Source organism: Pseudophryne corroboree, chromosome 6, assembly GCF_028390025.1.
Source record: "Pseudophryne corroboree isolate aPseCor3 chromosome 6, aPseCor3.hap2, whole genome shotgun sequence".
Lineage (NCBI taxonomy): Eukaryota > Metazoa > Chordata > Amphibia > Anura > Myobatrachidae > Pseudophryne > Pseudophryne corroboree.
Genome location: NC_086449.1, coordinates 830,524,127 through 830,541,430, shown reverse-complemented (window position 1 = coordinate 830,541,430; position 17,304 = coordinate 830,524,127). Strand labels below are relative to the sequence as shown.

General features: G+C 49.0%; 1 protein-coding gene across 1 annotated transcript in view; it reads right to left on the bottom strand.

Moving 5' to 3' along the window:
* LOC134933849 (serine protease FAM111A-like) overlaps nucleotides 1–16,205 on the bottom strand; it is a 187,460-nt gene extending 171,255 nt beyond the window's left edge. The window contains exons 1-2 of the mRNA XM_063929362.1: nucleotides 16,105–16,205; nucleotides 15,852–15,953 (exon numbers count right to left, since the gene is read on the bottom strand). The gene's annotated coding sequence lies outside the window, so the exon portion shown is untranslated. The remainder of the gene's footprint in view (nucleotides 1–15,851; nucleotides 15,954–16,104) is intronic.
* Nucleotides 16,206–17,304: the final 1,099 nt, after the last annotated feature.

Here is a 17,304-nt window from a genome sequence, read left to right as displayed (position 1 = left end):
TATGTGTGTATATACTTTTTAGGATATTTTCCAGCCTTCTATCAGCTGGTTCTTTGAGGGTGGCCGTATCAGGAGACGGTAACGCTACTTGTTTAGATAAACGTGTGAGCGCCTTATCTACCCTAGGGGGTGTTTCCCAACGTGTCCTAACCTCTGATGGGAAAGGATATAGTGCCAATAATTTATTAGAAATTAGCAGTTTTTTGTCGGGGGAAACCCACGCTTTATCACACACCTCATTCAACTCATCTGACTCAGGAAAAACTATTGGTAGTTTTTTCACACCCCACATAATACCCTTCTTAGTGGTACTTGTAGTGTCAGAAATGTTCAATGCCTCCTTCATTGCCGTGATCATGTAACGTGTGGCCCTACTGGACATTACGTTTGACTCATCACCGTCGACACTAGACTCAGTATCTGTGTCTGGGTCTGTGTCGACCCACTGAGGTAACGGGCGTTTTAGGGCCCCTGACGGTGTCTGAGACGCCTGGACAGGCACTAATTGATTTGCCGGCTGTCTCATGTCGTCCACAGTCTTTTGCAAAGTGCTGACATTATCACTTAATTGTTTAAATACGATCATCCAGTCAGGTGTCGACTCCCTAGGGGGTGACATCACTAACGCAGGCAATTGCTCCGCCTCCACATCATTTTCCTCCTCATACATGTCGACACACACGTACCGACACACAGCACACACACCGGGAATGCTCTGATAGAGGACAGGACCCCACAAGCCCTTTGGAGAGACAGAGGGAGAGTCTGCCAGCACACACCCAGCGCTATATATATATATATACAGGGATAACCTTATATAAGTGTTATTCCCTTATAGCTGCTGATTCTATGGTTATTTGCTGCCAAAAGTGCCCCCCCCCTTCTCTTTTTTACCCTGATTCTGAAGCAGGACTGCAGGGGAGAGTCAGGGAGCCCGTCCTACCAGGGGAGCTGTGAGGGAAAATGGCGCTTGTGTGCTGAGGAGATAGGCTCCGCCCCTTCACGACGTCCTTATCTCCCGCTTTTTTGTGTAAAAATGGCAGGGGTTAAAATACATCCATATAGCCCAGGAGCTATATGTGATGTATTCTTTTGCCACCTAAGGTAATCTCTTATATTGCGTCTCAGGGCGCCCCCCCCCCAGCGCCCTGCACCCTCAGTGACCGGAGTGTGAAGTGTGCTGAGAGCAATGGCGCACAGCTGCGGTGCTGTGCGCTACCTTAGTCTGAAGACAGGATCGTCTTCTGCCGCCGATTTCACCGGACCTCTTCGTCTCTTCTGGCTATGTAAGGGGGACGGCGGCGCGGCTCCGGTGACCCATCCAGGCTGTACCTGTGATCGTCCCTCTGGAGCTAATGTCCAGTAGCCTAAGAAGCCCAATCCACTCTGCACGCAGGTGAGTTCGCTTCTTCTCCCCTTAGTCCCACGATGCAGTGAGCCTGTTGCCAGCAGGACTCACTGAAAATAAAAAAACCTAAATTTAAACTTTTATTCTAAGCAGCTCAGGAGAGCCACCTAGCCTGCACCCTTCTCGGCCGGGCACAAAAATCTAACTGAGGCTTGGAGGAGGGTCATAGGGGGAGGAGCCAGTGCACACCACCTGATCCTAAAGCTTTTATTCTTGTGCCCTGTCTCCTGCGGAGCTGCTATTCCCCATGGTCCTTTTACGGAGTCCCAGCATCCACTAGGACGTCAGAGAAATGAGGTTTAATTGCTGCCCAGGGCGCACCCCCTGCGCCCTGCACCCATATAGTGTCATTGGTGTGTGGGAGCAATGGCTCAGAAGATCAGAAGTCTTCTGCAGCCTCTTCTTGCTTCTGCTACTCACCCGGCTTCTCTCTTCAGGCTATGCGGGGGGGGGAACGGCGTCGCGGCTCCGGGAACGAGCAGCTAGGCGCACCAAGTGATCGGACCCTCTGGAGCTAATGGTGTCCAGTAGCCTAGGAAACAGAACCTTTAAACTCACAGAAGTAGGTCTGCTTCTCTCCTCTCAGTCCCACGAAGCAGGGAGCCTGTTGCCAGCAGTGCTCCCTGAAAATAATAAACCTAACAAAACTCTTTTCTAGAGAAACTCTGTAAAGCTCCCCTGGTGTGTGTCCAGTCTCTCTGGGCACAGAATCTAACTGAGGTCTGGAGGAGGGGCATAGAGGGAGGAGCCAGTTCACACGCATTTAAAGTGCCCATGTCTCCTGCGGATCCCGTCTATACCCCATGGTCCTTTTGGAGTCCCCAGCATCCTCTAGGACGAATGAGAAACAACAGTAATATACAGGTCTCATATGCAATATGTACTAAAATTAACAATTAATACTAACAAGTAGAGAGAATTTTTAGTACTGTATACCCTTCCTCCATAGAGTGGGATACAGGGAGACTCACCACACTTCCATATCCAAACAAATACGCTCGCAAGACGCTGAGTGGATTCAGACGCTACTGGGGTACACTGCCGTTCTGATAACTGATGCAAGACACGGACGCTCACTAACGGACACAGATGCTCAATGAAGTGCCACGTGTATGCAGACACTAAGGCCTACGACTCGGTCCGGCAAACTCTAGTGTACACAACCGCGGCGTCTAAGCTGTGACCGAGTACCCTCGCGGTAGTGTCTGAGACGGAAGCGAGGTCATTCAGTTCATGGACGGGAGACGCGCGGAAACTGGACATGAACTTGGGGGAGGGGCGGCCAGGAGAGCGTCTGATTCCCCCCATTGACTTAAACTTTAAGGATCGCGGCCTCAACCTAGTCCTGGCGCCTATGATCCCTAGAGCGTAGCGCTGTCGCACCAGACAGTGTTCGGCGCATCAACACACTGTTTGTAGTCTCCACCAATACAGTGTAGCTGTGTCTGGACCCCTCTAGTAAGAGGAAATCCATAGACTTACCTTCCCCCCCATGCTCCGGCCACAGCCTGGTTATGTCTGCTGGACCTGCTAGAACATCCGACACAGACACCCGTCGAGACAGCACTGTACCGCGAAGGTAAGCGTTGTTGCGACCCGGTGGGGAGTTGTTGGAGTGACTCTTTCTAGTATGCGTTTAAGACGCTGTTAAGAAAAGTCGCTCAAAAACATAGTAAGACTATAAAAATAAAATAATAAAAGCTTCAGGCTGCTATTAACAGCAGCCCTGTGACCATGGTCCGGCTTCCTGCCGCACCATACAAAAGCTGATTTGACTGAGTCAGTGGGCGGGATTATATGGTGAAGCCCCGATGCATCCTGTGGATAACCTGTGGAACCTGCCAGAGAAAAAGTTTTAACGTGCCCAGGGCTCCTGCGGAAATGTCTATACCCCATGGTACTAAGTGGTCCCTAGCATCCTCTAGGACGTAAGAGAAAGCACAATTAACCCACAAAGAGCCCTTCAAGAGAGACACAGCGATAGCATGGAGCCAGCACACGACGCCCTTGCCATTAATGTCACGCTTAGCCGGGTCGCAGACTAAGTACGTATATTAGGGACTCATTACACTAATAATCGCTCCCCCCTGCTATGACCCCCTGGTACCGCTGAGGTAATCTGGAGTCACTCTGGAGGAGCTGTGCGTCCCTGTCAGTCAGGGTCTGTGCCCGCTGCAGAGGAAAAATTGTGCTGCTGAGCTGCTGGATCCGCTCATAGTGAAGCCCCGCCCCTTCAATGGCGTGCAGTCTTCTCACTCTTTTTTATACTGGCTGAGGTAATTTTGGAGTCAGTCCCCTTTTAAGTTTGTAATGCCAGTCTGGGTACTGTGTACAGTGTACTGAGACTCAGCTCGCCCCCTCAGAAGCTGTGCGTCTGCATTGTGTACCGAGTCTGGAGACCCAGCCGCCCCAAGTAGAAGCCATGCATCTCCGTACCCTCATGCCGCCATAATGGCCGGTGACCCGCTAACTGGGTCGCCGGCTCAGTACTCACCACTCTTCATTCTTCAGGCTCTGTTAGAGGTGGTTGCGTGCTGCGAGAATGTACGCTCGCCGTGGTGGAGCTTGCGAATAGTTATCTCAGGAGCTCAGTGTCCTGTCAGTGGGCAACGGGACCATTAACCCTTCAAAGAGGTGTGAGGTGAGGTCAGGTGAGGTTGTCCCCCCCCCCCCTTTACCCCACGAAGCAGGCAGGGACTTAGAGGGAGGAGCCAGCGGACACTATCAAATTCGTAAAGTACCCAAGGCTCCTAATAGACCAGTCTATACACCATGGTACTAAATGGATTCCCAGTATCCCCAAGGACGTAAGGGAAAGGATTTTTCCCCACATACACTCACAAAAAAAAAAAAATAGCATCAGGAGCGGCATTTCTGAGCAATGTTTTGAAATTTTGACCACCTATATCTCAAACTGAGCAGCCTGGCAAGAGAAAAATTTTACATTGGTGAGTAGCTACGTGTCAGTAGAAGTGTACAAAGCATCATGAGTCAGTGGGTGTCATGCCTGTGGGAACTGACATGGAATGACCCTTTATTCATACATAAGGGGAGATCCAGAAACTTGTTCCCATTGCTCTCTCCCTGTAATTTTACTACTGCTGCAACCCCAGTTAAAATGGAGGATACTTTAGTTTTACTTTGAAAAAACTGTGTTTTATACCAAATGTATTGCACCATTATGTGCATCATGTTTTTATATTCCTGACCACGCTGGAAGCAGACATCCTTACCCAGTTTTAAAGGAGGGCTTGTTTTTAATGTCAAATTCTATGTAAAAAGGCTGCATAGATTAGCACCACTTTCCTCACCTAGCCCAATTAAAACAGGATTTTAATACCTACCCGTAAATCCTTTTCTCCTAGTCCGTAGAGGATGCTGGGTTCCACTTCAGCACCATGGGGTATAGACTGTTCCGCAGGAGCCATGGGCACTTTAAGACTTATCAAGGGTGTGAACTGGCTCCTCCCTCTATGCCCCTCCTCCAGACCTCAGTATAGGAACTGTGTCCAGGGAGACGGACATTTTGAGGAAAGGATTTACTTTTAATTTATCGGTGAGATTCCTACCAGCTCAAACCTCAAGCATGACGAACAACATGCCATTCAACATAACGCATGCCAACGGCATGAACAATTGCAGCAACATGCTGAAAATAATCGTAACACAACATTTGTGTAACTACAAAACTAACAACTGCAGGTAAATTACGCACTGGGTCGGGTGCCCAGCATCCTCTACGGACTAGGAGAAAAGGATTTACCGGTAGGTATTAAAATCATATTTTCTCATATGTCCTAAAGGATGCTGGGGTCCACTTCAGTACCATGGGGTTAAACCAAAGCTCCAGTACGGGTGGGAGAACGCGGATGACCCTGCAGCACCAATTGACCAAACTTGAGGTCCTCATCGGCCAAGGTGTCAAACTTCTAAAACTTTGCAAACGTGTTTGACCCTGACCAAGTAGCTGCTCGGCAAAGTTGGAACGCCGAGACCCCCGGGCAGCCGCCCAGGATGAGCCCACCTTTCTAGTAGACTGGGCATTTACCGACTTCAGTATCGGCAATCCTGCCGTGTAATGAGCGTGCTGAATCGTCCCTCTGATCAAGCGTGCAATGGTCTGCTTAGTAGCATACAGAACAAACAGAGCCTCTTTCCGTATCTGAGCTGTTCTTGCGATATAAATGTTCGAAGCTCTAACCACATCAAGAGACTTTGACGCAGTGAAGGTGTCAGTAGCCACTGGCACCACAATAGGTTGGTTTATATGGAAAGACGAAACCACCTTTGCAAGAAATTGTTGAGTTCTCAACTCTGCCCTATCTTCATGGAAGATCAGGTAAGGACTCTTGTGAGACAAGGCCCCCAACTCAGATACCCGCCTTGCGGATGCCTAGGCCAAAAGCATCACCACTTTCCAAGTGAGAAACTTCAATTCTATCTCCTGTAGAGGTTCAAACCAATGTGATTGAAGGAACTGCAATACCACGTTAAGATCCCATGGTGCCACCGGAGGCACAAATGGATGTTGGATGTGCAGCACCCCTTTCACGGACGTTTGGGCTTCTGGAAGGGAGGCCAATTGTTTTTTAAAAGAAAATTGATAAGGCCAAAATCTGGACCTTGAGATAACCAAATCGTAGGCCCGCCTCTACACCTGCCTGCAGAAAATGGAGAAAACGTCCCAACTGGAACTCTTCCGTAGGAGCCTTCTTGGATTCACACCAAGACACATATTTTCTCCAGACGTTACTCCTTTCCTGGCCTGAATAAGTGTGGGAATGACTTCTTTGGGAATACCCTTTCGGGTTAGGAACCAGCGCTCAACAGCCATGCCGTCAAACGTAGCCGCGGTAAGTCTTGATACACGCACGGCCCCTGCTGTAGCAGGTCCTCGCGAAGAAGAAGAGGCCGAGGGTCTTCTATCAGTAACTCCTGAAGATCTGGATACCAAGCCCTCCTTGGCCAGTCTGGGATAATGAGGATCGCTCGAACTATTGTTCTTTAGATCTTGAGAACTTTTGGAATTAGTGGAAGTGGAGGGAAGACATACACTGACCGAAACACCCACTGCGTCACCGGTGCATCCACTGCTATTGCTTGAGGGTCTCTCGACCTGGAAGAATATCTCTGAAGCTTCTTGTTGAGACGAGATGCCATCATGTCTACTTGAGGTACTCCCCAAAGACCTGCCACCTCTGCGAAGACTTCTTGGTGGAGGCCCCATTCTCCTGGATGGAGATCGTGTCTGCTGAGGAAGTCTACTTCCCAGTTGTCCACTCCCGGAATGAAAATTGCCGACAGAGCTCTTGCATGTCTTTCAGCCCAGAGGAGGATCTTTGTTGCCTCTGCCATCGCCGCTCTGCTTTTCGTTCCGCCCTGACGGTTTATGTACGCTACTGCTGTTACATTGTCCGACTGGATCTGTACTGGTAGATCATGAAGAAGATGCACAGCTTGTAGAAGGCCGTTATAAATGGCTCTCAAATCCAGAACGTTTATGTGAAGACAAGTTTCTTGACTTGACCATCTTCCTTGGAAGCTTTTTCCCTGTGTGACTGCACCCCAGCCTCAGAGACTTGCATCCGTGGTTACTAGGACCCAGTCCTGAATCCCGAACCTGCGTCCCTCTAGTAGGTGAGAACTGTGTAGCCACCACAGGAGCGAAAATAAGAATTTACTTACCGATAATTCTATTTCTCGGAGTCCGTAGTGGATGCTGGGGTTCCTGAAAGGACCATGGGGAATAGCGGCTCCGCAGGAGACAGGGCACAAAAGTAAAGCTTTTACAGGTCAGGTGGTGTGTACTGGCTCCTCCCCCCATGACCCTCCTCCAGACTCCAGTTAGGTACTGTGCCCGGACGAGCGTACACAATAAGGGAGGATTTTGAATCCCGGGTAAGACTCATACCAGCCACACCAATCACACCGTACAACTTGTGATCTAAACCCAGTTAACAGTATGATAACAGAGGAGCCTCTGAAAGATGGCTTCCTAAACAATAACCCGAATTAGTTAACAATAACTATGTACAAGTATTGCAGATAATCCGCACTTGGGATGGGCGCCCAGCATCCACTACGGACTCCGAGAAATAGAATTATCGGTAAGTAAATTCTTATTTTCTCTATCGTCCTAAGTGGATGCTGGGGTTCCTGAAAGGACCATGGGGATTATACCAAAGCTCCCAAACGGGCGGGAGAGTGCGGATGACTCTGCAGCACCGAATGAGAGAACTCCAGGTCCTCCTTTGCCAGGGTATCAAATTTGTAAAAATTTACAAACGTGTTCTCCCCTGACCACGTAGCTGCTCGGCAGAGTTGTAATGCCGAGACCCCTCGGGCAGCCGCCCAAGATGAGCCCACCTTCCTTGCGGAATGGGCCTTAACAGATTTAGGCTGTGGCAGGCCTGCCACAGAATGTACAAGTTGAATTTTGTTACAAATCCAACGAGCAATCGACTGCTTAGAAGCAGGTGCACCCAACTTGTTGGGTGCATACAGTATAAACAGCGAGCCAGATTTTCTGACTCCAGCCGTCCTTTAAATGTATATTTTTAAGGCTCTGACAACGTCCAACAACTTGGAGTCCTTCAAGTCGTCTGTAGCCGCAGGCACTACAATAGGCTGGTTCAGGTGAAACGCTGATACCACCTTAGGGAGAAAATGCGGACGCGTCCGCAGCTCTGCCCTATGTCGAATGGAAAATTAAATAAGGGCTTTTATAAAACAAAGCCGCCAGTTCAGATACTCTCCCGGCCGAAGCCAGGGCCAGTAACATAGTCACTTTCCATGTGAGATATTTCAAATCCACATTCTTTAGTGGTTCAAACCAATTGGATTTGAGGAAATCTAAAACTACATTTAGATCCCACGGTGCCACCTTAGGCACCACAGGAGGCTGTATATGCAGTACTCCTTTGATAAAAATCTGGACCTCAGGGACTGAGGCCAATTCTTTTTGGAAGAATATTGATAGGGCCGAAATTTGAACCTTAATAGATCCCAATTTGAGACCCATAGACAATCCTGATTGCAGGAAATGTAGGAAAACGACCCAGTTGAAATTCCTCCATCGGAGCACTCCGCTGCTCGCACCACGCAACATATTTTCGCCAAATACTGCGATAATGCTTCGCGGTGACTTCCTTCCTTGCCTTTATCAAGGTAGGAATGACTTCTTCTGGAATGCCTTTTCCTTTTAGGATCTGGCATTCAAACGCCATGCCGTCAAACGCAGCCGCGGTAAGTCTTGAAAAAGACAAGTACCCTGCTGAAGCAGGTCCCTTCTCAGAAGTAGAGGCCACGGATCGTCCGTGACCATCTCTTGAAGTTCCGGGTACCAAGTCCTTCTTGGCCAATCCGGAGCCACTAGTCTTACTCCTCTTTGCCGTATAATCCTCAATACCTTTGGTATGAGAGGCAGAGGAGGAAACACATATACCGACTGGTACACCCAAGGTGTTACCAGCGCGTCCACAGCTATTGCCTGCGGATCTCTTGACCTGGCGCAATACCTGTCCAGTGTTTTGTTGAGGCGAGACGCCATCATGTCCACCATTGGTTTTACCCAACGGTTTAATAGCATGTGGAAAACTTCTGGATGAAGTCCCCACTCTCCCGGGTGAAGGTCGTGTCTGCTGAGGAAGTCTGCTTCCCAGTTGTCCACGCCCGGGATGAATACTGCTGACAGTGCTATCACGTGATTCTCCGCCCAGCGAAGGATCCTGGCAGCTTCTGCCATTGCCCTCCTGCTTCTTGTGCCGCCCTGTCTGTTTACATGGGCGACTGCCGTGATGTTGTCCGACTGGATCAACACCGGTCTTCCTTGAAGCAGAGGTTCCGCCTGGCTTAGAGCATTGTAGATTGCTCTTAGTTCCAGAATGCTTATGTGAAGAGACTTTTTCAGGCTCGACCACACTCCCTGGAAATTTCTTCCCTGTGTGACTGCTCCCCAGCCTCTCAGGCTGGCATCCGTGGTCACCAGGATCCAATCCTGCATGCCGAATCTGCGGCCCTCCAATAGATGAGCCTCCTGCAACCACCACAGAAGGGATACCCTTGTCCTCGGCGACAGGGTTATCCGCAGGTGCATCTGAAGATGCGACCCTGACCATTTGTCCAACAGATCCCTTTGCATGGAATCTGCCGAAAGGGATTGCTTCGTAAGAAGCTACCATTTTTTCCCAGGACTCTTGTGCATTGATGTACAGACACCTTTCCTGGTTTTAGGAGGTTCCTGACCAGGTCAGATAACTCCTTGGCTTTTTCTTCGGGAAGAAAAACCTTTTTCTGAACTGTGTCCAGAATCATCCCCAGGAACAGCAGACTAGTTGTCGGCATTAATTGGGATTTTGGAATATTCAGAATCCATCCGTGCTGCTTTAGCACCTCTTGAGATAGTGCTAAACCCATCTCTAGCTGTTCTCTGGACCTTGCCCTTATTAGGAGATCGTCCAAGTATGGGATAATTAATACGCCTTTTCTTCGAAGAAGAAATATTATCTCGGCCATTACCTTTGTAAAGACCCGAGGTGCCGTGGACAAACCAAACGGCAGCGTCTGAAACTGATAGTGACAGTTTTGTACAACGAACCTGAGGTACCCCTGGTGTGAGGGGTAATTGGAACGTGGAGATACGCATCCTTGATGTCCAAGGATACCATAAAGTCCCCTTCTTCCAGGTTCGCTATCACTGCTCTGAGTGACTCCATCTTGAACTTGAACTTCTTTATGTACAGGTTCAAGGACTTCAGATTTAGAATAGGCCTTACCGAGCCATCCGGCTTCGGTACCACAAAAAGAGTGGAATAATACCCCTTCCCTTGTTGTAGAAGAGGTACCTTGACTATCACCTGCTGAGAATACAGCTTGTGAATGGCTTCCAAAACCGTCTCCCTTTCTGAGGGGGACGTTGGTAAAACAGACTTCAGGAAACGGCGAGGTGGCTCTGTCTCTAATTTCAACCTGTACCCCTGAGATATTATCTGCAGGATCCAGGGATTTACCTGCGAGTGAGCCCACTGCGCGCTGTAATTCGTAGACGACCGCCTACCGCCCCCGAGTCCGCTTGCGAAGCCCCAGCGTCATGCGGAGGCTTTTGTAGAAGCCGGGGAGGGCTTCTGTTCCTGGGAAGGAGCTGCCTGTTGCTGTCTCTTCCCTCGTCCTCTGCCTCGTGGCAGATATGAATAGCCCTTTGCTCTCTTATTTTTAAAGGAACGAAAGGGCTGCGGTTGAAAGGTCGGTGCCTTTTTCTGTTGGGGAGTGACTTGAGGTAGAAAGGTGGATTTCCCGGCCGTAGCCGTGGCCACCAAATCCGATAGACCGACCCCAAATAACTCCTCTACGCATCGCCTGTCCACTGTCGTGTCCATAAAGCTCTTCTGGCCGAAATGGACATAGCACTTACCCGTGATGCCAGTGTGCAGATATCTCTCTGTGCATCACGCATATAAAGAAATGCATCCTTTATTTGTTCTAACGACAGTAAAATATTGTCCCTGTCCAGGGTATCAATATTTTCGATCAGGGACTCTGACCAAACTACCCCAGCACTGCACATCCAGGCAGTCGCAATAGCTGGTCGTAGTATAACACCTGCATGTGTGTATATACCTTTTTGGATATTTTCCATCCTCCTATCTGATGGATCTTTAAGTGCGGCCGTCTCAGGAGAGGGTAACGCCACTTGTTTTGATAAGCGTGTTAGCGCTTTGTCCACCCTAGGAGGTGTTTCCCAGCGCTCCCTAACCTCTGGCGGGAAAGGGTATAAAGCCAATAACTTCTTTGAAATTAGCAGTTTTTTTATCGGGGCACCCCACGCTTCATCACACACGTCATTTAATTCTTCTGATTCGGTAAAAACTACTGGTAGTTTTTTCACACCCCACATAATACCCTGTTTAGTGGTACCTGTAGTATCAGCTAAATGTAACATCTCCTTTATTGCCAAAATCATATAACGTGTGGCCCTACTGGAAAATACGGTTGATTCGTCACCTTCACCACCGGAATCAGTGCCTGTGTCTGGGTCTGTGTCGACCGACTGAGGCAAGGGGCGTTTTACAGCCCCTGACGGTGTTTGAGGCGCCTGGACAGGCACTAATTGAGTGTCCGGCCGCCTCATGTCGGCAAACGACTGCTTAAGCGAGTTGACGCTATCCCGTAATTCCACAAATAAAGGCATCCATTCTGGTGTCGACCCCCTAGAAGGTGACATCCTCATATTTGGCAATTGCTCCGCCTCCACACCAATAACGTCCTCATACATGTCGACACACACGTACCGACACACAGCAGACACACAGGGAATGCTCTATACGAAGACAGGACCCACTAGCCCTTTGGGGAGACAGAGGGAGAGTCTGCCAGCACACACCAAAAAGCGCTATATATGACAGGGATAGCCTTATGATTAAGTGCTCCCTTATAGCTGCTTTTATATTAATATATTGCCATTTATTTTGCCCCCCCTCTCTGTTATACCCTGTTTCTGTAGTGCAGTGCAGGGGAGAGACCTGGGAGCCTTCCTGACCAGCGGAGCTGTGACAGAAAATGGCGCCGTGTGCTGAGGAGATAGGCCCCGCCCCTTTTCCGGCGGGCTCGTCTCCCGCTATTTAGTACATTTAGGCAGGGGTAAATATCTCCATATAGCCTCTGGGGCTATATGTGAGGTATTTTTAGCCTTTTTAAAGGTTTTCATTTGCCTCCCAGGGCGCCCCCCCCCCAGCGCCCTGCACCCTCAGTGACTGCCGTGTGAAGTGTGCTGAGAGGAAAATGGCGCACAGCTGCAGTGCTGTGCGCTACCTTAAGAAGACTGCAGGAGTCTTCAACCGCCGATTCTGGACCTCTTCTTGCTTCAGCATCTGTGAGGGGGCCGGCGGCGTGGCTCCGGTGACCATCCAGGCTGTACCTGTGATCGTCCCTCTGGAGCTTCATGTCCAGTAGCCAAGAAGCCAATCCATCCTGCACGCAGGTGAGTTCACTTCTTCTCCCCTCTGTCCCTCGTTGCAGTGATCCTGTTGCCAGCAGGAATCACTGTAAAATAAAAAACCTAAGCTAAACTCTCTAAGCAGCTCTTTATGAGAGCCACCTAGAATTGCACCCTTCTCGGCCGGGCACAAAAATCTAACTGGAGTCTGGAGGAGGGTCATGGGGGGAGGAGCCAGTACACACCACCTGACCTGTAAAAGCTTTACTTTTGTGCCCTGTCTCCTGCGGAGCCGCTATTCCCCATGGTCCTTTCAGGAACCCCAGCATCCACTTAGGACGATAGAGAAATTCTGGCTTTGGACGACAGGATTATCCTCTGGTGCATGTGTAGGTGGGATCCGGACCACTTATCCAACAGGTCCCACTGGAATACTCTGGCATGGAATCGGCCAAACTGTATGGCCTCTTAGGCCGCTACCATCTTTCGCAACAACCGAATGTATTGATGGATCGACACTCTTGTCAGTTTCAAAATTTGTTTGACCATTCTCTGGATTTTCCAGAGCCTTTTCTACTGGAAGAAACACCCTCTGTACTTGTGTCCAGTATCATCCCCAGAAAGGACAATCTTGCCGTCGGTTCCAATTGAGACATTGGAAAACTGTGTTGTTGGAGTACTGACAGGGAGAGTGCAATGTTCTGCACCAACCGTTCCCTGGATCTCACTTTTATCAGGAGATCGTCCAGGTGAGGAATTAAATTGACTCCTTGTTGTCGAAGGAGAACCATCATCTCTGTTATCACCTTGGTGAACACCCTCGGTACCATGTAGAGTCTGAACGGCAATGTCTGGAACTGGTAATGGCAATCCTGTATTGCCAATCTCAGATAAGCTTGATGAGGAGGATAAATGGGAAAATGTAAGTAAGCATCTTTTATGTCTACTGACACCATGACGTCCCCTTCCTCCAGACTGGAAATCACTGCCCTCAGAGATTCCATCTTGAACTTGAACCTTTTCAGGAAGAGATTCAAATTTTTGAGGTTTAAAATTGGTCTGACCGAGCCGTCCGGCTTCGGAACTACGAAGAGGCTTGAATAAAAACCTTCTCCTTGTTGTGATAAGGGTACCAGGACAATGACTTGATCCTGACATAATTTTTGAATTGTAGCTGTTACAACTTCTTTGTCCGGAAGAGAAGCTGGCAAGGTCGATTTGAAAAATCGGCATGGGGGGTCTCCAGTTTGTATCCATGGAACACTATTTGCAAGACCCATGGGTCCAGGCCAGATTGAATCAAGATCTGACTGAAAAGTTTCAGACGTGCTCCCACCCGAGCAGACTCCCGCAAGGGAGCACCAGCATCATGCTGCAGATTTGGCAGAAGCAGGCAATGATTTCTGCTCCTGCGATCCTGGAGACGCTGTGGACTTTTTTCCTCTTCCCCTCCCTCTACCTGCAAAGAAAGAGGGAATATTTACCCTTTTTGTATTTGTTGGGCCGAAAGGACTGCATCTGAGTGATGTGTCTTTTTCGCCGACGCAGCAGCATAACGCAAGAATGTCGACTTACCTGCGGTAACCGCAGAGACTAAAGCATCCAGCCCATCTCCAAACAAGGCCTCACCTTTATACAGGAGAGCCTCCATATTTCATTTGGAATCTGCGTCAGCATTCCATTGGCAAATCCACAACGCCCTCCGAGCCGAGACTGCCATGGTAGCGGATTTTGAACCCAAGAGCCCAATATCTTTCATGGTTTCTAGCATGTACACAGCAGCGTCTTTGATATGACCTAACGTTAGGAGTATCTTGTCTCTATCTAATGTGTCATATTCAGATGACAAGTTATCTGATCATTTTTCGATAGCATTACTCACCCACCCACGCACATGCCAGGAAAGGATAAACAACCTGAATCCCTTTTGGAATCTGAAATTTCTTTTCAGGGTTTGTCCAAACTCCCTCTAAGAGAGTATTTAGCTCGTGAGAAGGAGGGAAAGTTACATTAATTTTCTTTTCCTTATAAAAATAAGCCTTGTCCTGAAGTAAAGGAGGGGCTTCCTTAACTTCCAAGACCTCCTTTATAGCAACAATCATATATTGAATGCTTTTTGCCAATTTAGGATCTATTCCCCTAGAATCACTAGTGTCGACACAGGAATCAGAGTCCGTGTCGGTATCCGTTTGTACTATTTGTGCAAATGGTCTCTTATGTGACCCAGAAGGGTCGAATGTGGATGAAAAAGGCAGAACTATGAAAAATCACATCTTCCACTGATTTTCTCCAGTTTTCTGCATGAGACTCAGACTTATCTAATCTCTTACTGATATGATTCACACTATCACGTAATTCAGGCTCATGGTGTGCCGGCAGCGCCACCACATTACAACTCTGTGTCCCTAAAATGGCTCCCTCAGGGGAAGAACTCCCTGCCTCAGACATGTCACACACGTGTACAACCACACCACAGACACTCCGGGACTTATAGGGGACAGACCCCCAGTAAAATCTTTCAGAAGGACACAGAAGGATTTTGCCAGCTCACAACCCAGCGCTAGTGATAATAACCCTGTGTAACACAAAATGCCCACAGACCTGTAACGCTTTTATAATGATAAATTTACAATATAGCACCAATTTACACTGTGCCCCCCCCTGTTTTGCACCATGATACTTGGTTCAGAAGTGGAGGAGGACCAGCGGTTTTCTCTGCAGCTTGCTAGAGATGGCGCTGAGCAGTGTGCTAGCTGACTGAGGAAGAAGCCCCGCACCCCGTAATGGCGCATTTCTCCTCAGATTTCAATACTAATTTTTTATACTGGCGGGGGTAGGACTGTGCCTCAGCAACTTATATCCCCTTATTAGCCAGTTTTGATTAGGTTTCATGCTGCCCCCCCCCCCCCCCCCCATCCCGACCTGCACCCTGCAGTACCTGTGTTTGATGGGTAGCATGGCGCGCAGCGTTCCTGTCCGCTGCGCGGTACCTTTTAGCCGTCACGATGACTGAAGATCCTCTTCTGCGCACTCACCTGTCTTCTAACTTCTGGCTCTGTAAGGGGGGTGATGGCAGGTTGCGGGAGTGAGCGCATAGCCGCAGCTAGTGTTCAGTACCCTTCAGGAGCTAATGGTGTTCTGTCAGCCAGAAGCAGAGCCATGAAACTCTTCAGGAAGTTGGTTCCTACTTCTGCCCCCTAAGTCCCACGAAGCAGGGAGACTGTTGCCAGCAGTCCTCCCTGAAAATAAAAATCCTAACAAAGTCTTTCAGAGAAACTCAGTAGAGCTCCCCTGGAGTGCATCCAGTCTGCCTGGGCACATTTTCTAAACTGAGGTCTGGAGGAGGGGCATAGAGGGAGGAGCCAGTTCACACCCTTGAAAAGTCTTAAAGTGCCCATGGCTCCTGGGGAACAGTCTATACCCCATGGTACTGAAGTGGACCCCAGCATCCTCTAGGACGTATGAGAAAACTACCTTAGACAGAAGATAATTAACTGGTGGAAACTATTTTACCTGTTGTGCAGACTGTTGCACCTCTGGCTTCTCTCCAGTAAGATTTTCTTCCAATGAATCTAAACGGTTGCGGTCTCCAAGGGGCCGGGAAGGTTGCTGGCCCTGTTTTTAGAAAGATGGGATGAGAATTATATTTTCTTAACCATTTGCCACTGATGTGACCAGACCAGCTGGTCTTTCCCTGACATGGTCACGACCATGTCTGATGCGACCAGTCAGGAAGAAGATAATTAACTGGTGGAAACTATTTTACCTGTTGTGCAGGCTGTTGCACCTTTGGCTTCTCTCCTGTTAGATTTTTTTCCAATGAATCTAAACGGTTTCGGTCTCCATGGGGCCGGGAAGGTTGCTGGCCCTGTTTTTAGAAAGATGGAATGAGAATTATATTTTCTTAACCACTTGCCACTGATGCGACCAGACCAGCCAGGCTTTCCCTGACATGGTCACGACCATGTCTGATGCGACCGGTCAGAAAGAGCACTGTGCGGTTGCAAGAAGAGATTCTTCCAGCAGCTGCCACTATCAGAGGGACCTGACAGCCCCTCTGCTTCCTTGTTCCCTCCCCCAGTGTCTGCTGTGCAGCCGATCACTGTTGATCAGACAGCCCGTCAGTATCCTCTACCATGCAACTGCAGAGAATAGCAATTGCTGGAGAAATGTAAAAAAGGAGAATTCACCTACCCTGTGGAAACCCGACAGCTGCTCTGCAGTCGCCAGGAAAGAGTTGCGATGGTCTAACCATCTATGGACAGATGTATAGACTATCGATGTTTGTACCGATGGGTTTGGAGAGACTTAAGAAAGCTGCCTGCAGCTTCATGTTTGGTGACAGAAGCAGGACCTGTACTATCTACAGTCATTTAGATTGTCATTGAGTTTGGTGCCTTTCTAAAATTTGTCAATGTAACTCACTTAAGTGTTCATATTTTCCCCATGGTATCCCCACACCGATTGCCGGCCATGGATATGATAGGTAGGAGCCAAAAGTTGCTGGATGTTGTGCCTCCTTGTTGAGGATATCCGGGAATGTGGCACTGGGCCATGATGTCACAGCTGTGCACCATACTCAAAGTTTGACAGGAGCAAAGGATGCTGCCTCCTCTTCCTCTCCCCTGCTAAGGTCAGGGAAGACAAAAAACAGGCTGCAGGACCAGGGGCTGTAACACCATAGAGAAAATAAGAATTTACTTACCGATAATTCTATTTCTCGTAGTCCGTAGTAGATGCTGGGACTCCGTCAGGACCATGGGGAATAGCGGCTCCGCAGGAGACTGGGCACAAAAGTAAAAGCTTTAGGACTACCCGGTGTGCACTGGCTCCTCCCCCTATGACCCTCCTCCAAGCCTCAGTTAGGATACTGTGCCCGGACGAGCGTACACAATAAGGAAGGATTTTTGAATCCCGGGTAAGACTCATACCAGCCACACCAATCACACCATATAACTTGTGATCT